This window comes from Gorilla gorilla, chromosome Y (assembly GCF_029281585.2).
Source record: "Gorilla gorilla gorilla isolate KB3781 chromosome Y, NHGRI_mGorGor1-v2.1_pri, whole genome shotgun sequence".
Taxonomy (NCBI): Eukaryota; Metazoa; Chordata; class Mammalia; order Primates; family Hominidae; genus Gorilla; species Gorilla gorilla.
Window position 1 is genome coordinate 15,953,500 of NC_073248.2, and position 9,892 is coordinate 15,963,391.

The window sequence follows — 9,892 nt, forward strand, 5'->3', positions numbered from 1 at the left end:
CTCACAGCAGTAGTGACTCCACTGGTGGGGTGGTGTTTAGTGAAGAGGATGTTGGATCAATAATACATATTTCTAATTAGAAAGGAGGAATAGGTTAAAAACTTTTCTACAGCATGCTGACTATAACTAGTGATAACGCATAATTCCTCTACAAAATTCTAAGACAGTGCATGTCGAGTTTTATCACCTCAAAAATGACAAGTAGGTGAGATCATGCATGTGCTGATCAGCTGGATGTATCTCATGCATAACGTATATGACCTTTTGAACGTCACCCCTTAAATTATAAATATGTATCATTTCATAAGACAATTTAAAAAATAAACATAAAATTGTAAATACCTCAAGAGAATAAATGTCAATAAAGTATTGTATTATAAAGAAGTGCTATTCCTTTCTACCCGTATCAATGTATTTTTCATGACACAGGAAAGAATGCAATGTCGTTTGGTAAGTTAAAACATATACATTCAAATAAAAATAAATCCCAATGTAGATGATCAACTGAAAGATAGAAATTACAGGCTTGGAGACTATAGTCTATGAATTGAAACCTTCACTGCATGTTTCAAAAGAAGACGTGAGGAGGCAGAAGAAAAAAGCAAAAAACTCAAAAAGCCATGCCAGGGCCCTGGGTCACACCTGTAATCCCAGCACTTTGAGAGGTGAGGTGGCAGGACTGCCCGTACTCAGGAGTTCCAGACCAACCTGGGACAACATGGGCCCACCCGTGTCTAAAAAGTAATTAATTAGTTAATACGTAGCTGGGAGGGGTGGCATGCACCTGTAGTGCCAGCTATGTGAGAACCTGAGTTGAGAGGATCACATGGGTGTGGGGTGTCCAGGCTGCAGTGGGCTGAGATTGTGGTGCTGCTCTCCAACCTAGAAGACAGAGTAAGACCCATTCTCAGAAAACAAACCAACAAAAAAGAGTCAAATTAGGTAAATTAAAACTATGTCGTGTGAGGAGAATAAAAATAAATGAAACATCATTAAAGTCTATGAGATCTGATGAAAGAAACCAGCTTTCAAATAGTAACAGCCCCAGCTGGAAAAAACAATGAGAAAGGGCAGAGAGAACACTGTAAATAATAAACCGAACTCCCCAAATGAGTTAAAAGACATGAAAGTACAAAGAGTACGTCCTTTGGCTTCAAAGCCCATAATAACAAATATCCCTGACATGCATTCAGCTCACCTGAACCTCTCAGTGAGGTTCTCAGACCATGATCTGCCCTTTCTGTATGCTCTCATTTTGTTGTTTCACATCACCCATCTGTAACAGGTCATAACGAATCATGATTCCTTGACATTGTTTGACACAATGAATAACTCAGATATGAGTTCATTAAACAATAGTTTATGACATGTCATGAAGAAATTCTGTATACACAATGTTTCTTAAAATGATAATACAAAAGAAAAACATAGGGATAAGTACATTTTCTTTGGTTCATCATCGCGCTTGTGTTTACACAACACATACCTATGAACTACAGCTGCCTCCTGGAGAATAATCTGACACAATCTCTTGAAAATTCTCACTCTGCTTTGGAGGCCACAGGCATAACTCGCTTTTCCTCTTTTCCACCTTTTGGATATACTGAGTGGTATGAGTGGGATCCCTGTGACTTTTGGCTTTGCTGTAATGCCCAGTTATTTTTTTTAACACTGTCATTTCTAGGTAGGCTTGAAATAAATGGTTCATGATGTCTCACAAAAAGAACTCATCTCCTTCAGCTGAGAGTCTTTATAAGAGGAATTTCACCCTGATATGAAAACAATAATCTGATGCCACTGCCAACAGATTCAGAATTACAAACTAAATTCAGATAAAGGATAGGAAGATAGAAGATGCAGATGGAGAGAGGGGCATGGGAAAGGAAGGGAAGGAAGAAAGGAGGGGTGTAAGGGAAGGAAAGAAACAAAGGAAGGGAGAGACAGTGACAGATGTTCAAAGACACAGATACAAAGTCTAGCACAGTTGTAGAGATAGGTGTATACAAATTAAAACAGGCAGTGTGGAAACATAGGGACAGACAGAGACATAGGTGGAGTCAGAGAAAAATACAAAACCACATAGAGAAATAAACATACGCAAATACAGACACACACTTGGCAGTTTAAACATGAAAAAAACACCAAGACCCTGACACTAGAAATAACAGAGGTGTTTCAGTGTTACTGAGACAGAATGCAAGTTCGTCAGTGACCTTAGCATCTGTGGCCCACATGTATGGATATTCAGTGGAAGAAGCATTAGACAGACTGTATAATTCAGCACGATCTCTGATAATACCTAAACAATGGAGCTCATATGAAATCACTAGACTGAACTGCATGCAGGATTCGAGGAAGAAGCACAGTCAGCCATGTTCACTCTTTGGGGTGGCCAATATGGCGGAGTCACCAGCCCATGGCACGCCGGTCCATTATAGACAGTTCCTGGTTTGCTGCCTGCCTTGGGAAAAGCTGTTCCCCTACTACCAGTTTAAAACCGGCTAGCTCCGAAACTAGCCCTGGCATCTACTCACCGTATTTTCCTTATCTATTTACCTCCTAGAAAAATCATTGCAAGATCCTTTCCTCAACTTTTTCCTATGCATTAAATTTGCGGCAAGACATTTTCAAACGACCTTATGGTAGGCAAGTCCCCACACATTTCCCAATCTGAGTTGCCCTGAGTGCACACACCAATCTGCTGCCCCATTCCCACTCTTTAAATTCTTAACCTTATGCAAAGTATGCTGAAAAGGCCACAGAGAATAAAAGGGCCCTGGGCTCCAGAAACAATCTGCAGTGCCAATCAGTGGGGAGAATAGAGTCTCACTAGGGTTTGCTTGAGCTCCAAATGCGCTGGTAATGCCGTTAGCTACATACATTATTGGCGCCTCACCTAATAAGAATCTTGGAGAAAAGCTTAGCCCAACTAAAGATGCAAACATCAATAACAGTGTCCATATTCTGGTTCATCAAGTGATGGAAAGTCCATGCGTGGATCCTCTGACCATCTTATATTCCACAAATCCACCCTCTCCCCTCACTTCTGCATGTTTGTGTTTTCCCTTAGTCAAGTATGCCAGAAAAAAAAAAGGCAGCCAGGTGCGGTGGCTCATGCTTGTAATCCCAGCACTTTGGGAGGCCGAGGTGGGCAGATCATGGGCTCAGGAGATCAAGACCATCCTGGCTAACAGGGTGAAACCCTGTCTCTGCTAAAAATATAAAAAATTAGCCAGGCGTGGTGGCAGGCACCTGTAGTTCCAGCTACTCAGGAGGCTGAGGCAGGAGAAAGGCGTGAACCCAGGAGGTGGTGCTTGCAGTGAGCCGAAATTTGCACTCCAGCCTGAGTGACAGAGTGAGACTCCATCTCAAAAAAAAAAAAAAAAAGTTGTATCCTGAATGCCTTCCCACATACCTCTGTAAACTTTTCCACAGTCCCTCCATACACCTTACAAACCTATTTCTTCTCACAGTGATGGGACCCCTTGTCCTGAGATGCTGATTGTCCCAGAAAAGGATTATGCTTTCCGCTTTAAAAGGAGAACATGTGACTTCAACACGAAAGTGAACTTTCAGATTTCCATCGTCTTGTGCTATCTTAGTGTGTCTGATGACACCCAAAATGAAGGATTTTGGAAGTGCCTTATCCCAGCAAACTGGGCCCTGGATATCTTAGTGCCCATTAACCCCTTTTGTTGAACTACCTCTGTTTCCATAGGATGAAGTGAGCCTCCAACTAAACTTTCTCTTTCTTTTACCTCCCCAACTCTGTCCTGCAGGAAGAATCCCGAAGTATTCCATACCCATTCACTCTACAACATTGGAGGCCTAGCTCTGACATGGAGTGGTCATTTCCATGAAGAGAATAAAACATATAGATTGACCAATTCATTATGACAACTGAATCCAAAGGATAAACATACCCACACACACAGACACACACACATACACACACACATACATGCAGAATCATACATCCTTAATAGTATTTATTTTTCATTCCATACAATCCAAGTTTACCCCCTTTTCCTGTCTGCATTTTTTGGGACTGGGTCTGTTTTTCCTTTAGTTCCTGTGCATAAGACCATGCTGAGTACTGATATCCTGCATACTGTAGTAACTTTTTAGGAGTTGTGCTGTTTTAGGTAAAGTCTGATGCTCCATCATATTCAACTCAAAATCTGGGAGTCCCCTAGAGAAACACAAATGCATATCAAAATGTATTTCCTCGGGGCCATACTTTAAAATGTTTTAATTTTAAGGCCTGCCGAGAAAAGACTACCCCTTCCCCATTTGTGATCTCTTAAGCCTCTTCCTACCATGTGTTACAAACTGTTCTCTGCAATACCTGCCCCATTCCCAGTATTCTCTATGATGGGAGTCAGCTTACAAGATGCATTGCATACTAAAAGCACACAGAAATCTGATGGGGCAATAGCTTAAGAAAATCCATCAATTGAAACAGTCTTTTGTGGTCGGTGGCAAAGGCGACAAGGAGGCCCATTCAGGGAGCCCAGTCTTAAGGGGTTGGTAGGATGACTGCCGGTAGGGTTGACGGCCATGGAATCAAGTGCCACAGATTGAAGTTAATGATTCAGCTTTACTTCTCAGTGAGTCTGGACATGCACTATGCTTCCCTGGGCTTCAGACTCCACAGCTATAACCTGCTTGACAGTGCAGTCTCTAATGAGCCTTTTTCAGCCCAATGCCTTGAATCTCCCAGATTCTGTCACTCTGTGTCTTCTTCTCAAGGAATTTCTACATGTATGAAATGAGCACCCAGGCTCCCTGAATAGGGAGGTGTGTCAAACCCCTCATAGTGGGCATCAAACAGCTCCAGTTCCAACTGAGCAGCTCACCTGAAATCTCTGTTCGCTCTTCAGGTGGCTTCATCCTCGTGTAGTATTGCAGGGAACTGGGCCACAGGCCCTTACATAGGATCTATCAGAAGAATCAATCGGGAAAGACTTCATCAGGTTTCAGACTGGTGACCCATGCGGCCGGGAACATAGCAGGGTCATTCCTGATGTTTCCCAGTGAGGACTCACGTTAGCAATCCTATTAGATCCTGCGAAGTTGTGGTCAGAAAACCAGCTGAAGAAGTTAAGGCTCCTGTTGTGGTGTCTGTGGTGATAGGCGATAGGCCTTAACTTCATAATCCTAATACCACTGAATTGGAGTGGAATGGGAAGCCCTGTATTCCACAGAGACAGGATTTTGTGGGAAGGGGGCTGGATCACGACGGCAATGATCCACCCACCATCTTCCTTCCACTACCCATCGTGGGAGCCACCTGTTACCTGTGAGGTTCATGAGATATTCCTTGGTAATCACTTGATTCTGGAAGTAGGGGTTACTCTGAAAGAACAACATGATCTTGCAGAGAAGAACGGAATGCTTGGCTTCTTTCACCTGTCAGGACAAGGTGGAGAAAACTTAAATACGTTTTCAGATAAGGTGCCCACTGTTGCTTACAGGAATAAATTATTTCCCTTACCCTCCCCTACTAAACCCTCTAGACTCAGTCTTCCTTGCCTCACCTCCAAGTTGATCATGTAGCTCAGCATGTCTTCATCTTGGTCAGAGATCAGGGCTGACATCTGGAGGTGGTTTGCAATCTGATTTAGGTCAAAGAGCCTTTAGATGCAATGGAAGGAAAAGCTAGAAGCAACAGGGAAGAAGGCTGAAGAGCACCCAGAGGCTGGGGTGGGGGATTTCTCAGATGTGCTTCCATATATGACCTCCTTTTTTCCTCTCTTCCCCCTGAAGTAAGGCCTCTTGGGTTCACAGAGGGTGTATACTTCTGAGGCCGACTGCACTGACATGGGGAGGGACGATTTGCAGAGGGTTGCTTGTGTCTGAGGAGTGGCAGAATCTGCTTATACCGGAAGACGCCCAGTCCCAGATCGGACTGGCAAGGGGGAGCAATCACACTCCCTTAACAATAGCTTGATTCACAGAAAAACCTGTTCTGGTGAGAACTTGCTTCTGCTCTTGAAAAAGATGCCCCAAACGTCTGCTGCTGGGCCTCACGAAGGGTTTCTCTGCCGCATGCAGGAAACGAGTACCCGCGTCTGCTCCGGCTTTCTACAACCACACTTGTCCATGGCAACTCACTGTTTTTCCCCAAATAGTCACATCGATGCCGAGCTGCCCGTTAAGTTACTTACACTTCTCCAAGAGCACCTCTCAACTAGAAGGCAGAAGAAACACTGACAAGGTTACAGCACTGGCCAAGAAGCCAGGGATGCTCTGGATGAATGAGCCTCTGCGGTCCAGGTGGGGCTTGCGCCTCCGCTCCATCTTTCCCCTCTGCTGAGAAAAGGCCTTCCTGGCTCCGGCATTAACCGGCTCTAGCTCCAACTGAATGGCCAGTAGTTCCTCCAGTGTCGACTCTGGGGTCATGGGCCCAGGGCCAGGCTGTGCCCGCTGGTCCTCCTCCAGGCGCTCCACGTCGGCCTCCTCCTGGGCCACTACCTCCACCTCCGCGACTATGTCATCCAACACCAGCACCGCCTCCTCCACCCAGGCTGCCTCCTCGCTCTGCGCCCAGGGAGCCCCCTCCTGTAGAGCCTCCATCCTGAAGACAGTGCCCTTCTCCGGACTCCCACAGACCACCACCTGTGCTGCCCGACCCACGCCACAGGAACCCTGCCGCTGCCCTTACTAGAGCTTGTGGGTCGGCGGTCCCTCAGGGCGCCAGCCCCAGGCTTCCAGACACCTCCTAATGGACTGCACTCAAAGGGCTCCGGGAGCCGTGCCAAGACCGCCGGCCTCCCTGCGTGGCCAATCAGTGCAAGGATGTGGGCCCCTCCCTGGGCTGCACCAACCCAGGTTGGCCTGCAGTCCCAGCCTCCTGGGTTAAGCCTCCTCTGAGAAGCCCTCGGAGCTTGTGCCAGGTAGCTCTGTGTCCAGGCACACGCAGGCGGCGTGGCCTTTGGAACTGTGGGTATGGAAGCCCTGTGCCCTAACTGACATCCTGAGTGTGGCAAATCATTGACCCACAGGGAACAAATCATTGACCCACAGTGAAACATCTCACTTCATTAGGCAGGCCAGGTAGGTGGTATGGAATATTGCAGATCCAGAGAACTCACTCTGGCTGCTGGGATGAGGGCGGCGGCGGGTGTCCCGGGGAAAGGGGGTCGGGGCGGAGCATGGGAGGAAAGTCACCTGATTATGCTGAGGTGGAATTCGTCTGCTCCAGAGGCCAGAACCCCGGCTCGCACTCTCCCAGGCCTAAGCAAATACAGGCTCCGCGTTCCATGCTTCCTCCCTGAGGAAGCTGTATTCCAAGGAGCATTCCAAAGGGCCTCTTGTCCTATGCCCTGGGCAAACAGGAGGCCAGCCTCCAGGACTGGCCATCGACGGCCTGCGTGCATGCTGTTGTGCACTGCCTTGCTGATCCAGAGGCTCCCACACGCGCAGCAGCGGCTTCCGTGCCTGCTGGTGGGGCTCTGCAAGCCCAGGTCCTCCTCCTCTGGCTCCCGAGCTCCTGTGCGCAGTTGACCCTGCAGGGGACTTGAGCCCCAAGGCGAGTGCTGCAATCTGCGGGCCCATCGGGACTCCTTAGGAAACCTGGGTCCACATAGGTGTGGGACTAGGTTCTCAGCAGGTCGCTGCCCATGGGCCTTTTGGGGAGGGGGCCTCCTGAGGAGCGGCCCCCAGAGCCTAGGGGTGACGAGGATTGGCTGGACTCCATAGGCCCGGGTCTGCGGGAGCACCAGAGGGGCACAGTGTTCAGGCTGGAGGCTCTGCTGGAGAGGACAGCCGGGGCACAGAGCAAGGACGCAGCCTTGGAAGAGGAGGTGGTGCTGATGGTTGGAAGACATAACGGCTGAGGTGGAGGTGGTGGTTGAGGAGAAGACCGACGTGGAGTGGCAGAAGGTGAACCAGCGGGCAAGCCTGGCCCTGGACCCAGCATACCTGGGGAGTCAATGGACTTGCTGGAGATCCTTCACTTGGAGCTGGGCTCCGTGAATGCCCAAGGCCACAGGGCATCTCCGGCTTCTGGGCCAGAGCCATATCTTTGCAGCTGCCGATTTGGGATGGCTAGCAGCAGGGGATTAGGCATCGGGCTTCAGGGGGGGGGAATGGGGGCTGGGTGGGGGGAGGAGCCAGGTGGGAGGCGCAAGGGGTCAGCCAGGAGGCAGGAGATGGGGGACAGGGTGGGAGTCGAGGCCAGGTTTCTGCAGATCAGAGGCCAGCTTGCTAGTGGGAGCCGTGAGAGTACGTGGTAGGGAAGGGGAGCCAAGCACGGCACTCACAAGGGAGAATCGCAGTACCAAGGGCCCTTCACTCACAGCGGAAAGTTAAAGGGTACGTTTCCTTGGGAAATGCCCTGGAGGAAGGGGAGTCCGCACGCCCGTGCCAGCCATTGAACCACCCCCGCTCTGAGTGCCTGTTTCCAACAGGCTCACCCCAGAAACACAAGGTGCTGAAGACTCGGGTTCGCCGTGCATCGGGCTGCTGACCTCCACAAGGCAGGCACCAGCTCCCCAGTATGCTTTCTTCCCTCTGCCGGCGCTGCACCCAAAGCGGTGTAGGCCCTGAGCATATATAACCTCCTTTGCACCCACGCGAGCCCCAGGGGGAGCACGAGGCACAACGCTGCAGCCCATTCTACCTACAGGGCTTCCCTCAAGTGTACAGGCCCAACCCTCAGGAAGACCGGGATAAGAGGACACCATACACCCGGACATCAGCAGAGCATGTCCAGCACCCTGCACACCAGGGCCTCCTGCAGCTCATGAACCCTGAGTAAGCAATCGCCTCACATCACCCCGCCCCCTGCCCCTAAGCTGCAACCACCTGCCCACTTATTCCGCCTCCGGTCCGGGGTCAGCTCAGCTGTCTTGGCCTGGCTCCACCCACCCCAAAAACAACCATAGTTGTGACGTTGCTTCCTCTCCAGACAGAGGCAGAGGATAAACAAGGGAGGGTGACAGGCCATATGTCTGGGATATAGCCCTGCTCCACATTCTCTGTGCTCTTGCAAATTGCAGGGTTTCACGAGGCTTGCCCACCCAATCATCTGGAGGCTCCTTGACCAGAGGTAGATTGTTTGGCACACCCAGATGTCGGCATGGGTCAGAAACCATAATGAAGTCCTGCTGTGCTACATGATGGTCAGGCTGGGGAGCTGGGGGCTATGGGAGGGGTCTGGTGTCTGAGTCAGCTTGAGGTCCCCCTGGGCCCCGGTGGTGTCTCAGTGGCAGAGCTGGGAAGGGGAAACTCATGCTTCACTCCAGCTAGCAGGCCACCTCAGCCCCGCTAGATGAAATGGTCCCATTGAGTCCATCCTCTTTCTCCTTCTTGGTCAGGCAGATGGAGGAACACAGACATCCAGGTTACTGGCCGCAGGAAGAAGATTTACTTTCATCACAACCTTTACTTCCACAGTGAAGTGATCATTCAGGAGTATTGTGTTGGCATCCTTGGTAAGGAATGCCTCCCAGCATGGTAGGGGAGCTGGTGTGTGAGAGGGTCAGCCTGGCTTGAACCTTCCTGGCTCCTCTGCCTCCAGGATACAGGGTGTCTCATTCCACTGCAGTCCACTGGTTCTGGGATCGTGAAGGTCAAGCCTCCAGCTGCAGGCAGAATATGGCCTACCTGAGCTTGTTCAGTTGGTTGGCTGAACATGACTGCCTGGGTTTTTGCAGGATTTCTGAGGTCGAGTCTGCCAAGGGGCATCATGGGAAAGGACCTCGCTGGTCTTTCCTTGGCCTTTGGGGAACTGGCTTTGAACCCTGACGTGACCTGTAGTGGACCCCCTTCTACATTCTTCCACATCATCAGCCAGGGCCTATGGCTCAATCCCTTGCAGTTCTACCCCAGGGAGGGGAGGGACAGCATTAGAGAGGGAACAGAGAGGAGGCCAGGCAAGGAGCCT

General features: G+C 49.7%; 1 pseudogene; it reads right to left on the reverse strand.

The window, feature by feature from the left end:
- Positions 1 to 4,169: 4,169 nt before the first annotated feature.
- On the reverse strand, positions 4,170 to 6,594 carry LOC129530260 (testis-specific Y-encoded protein 2-like; annotated as a pseudogene).
- Positions 6,595 to 9,892: the final 3,298 nt, after the last annotated feature.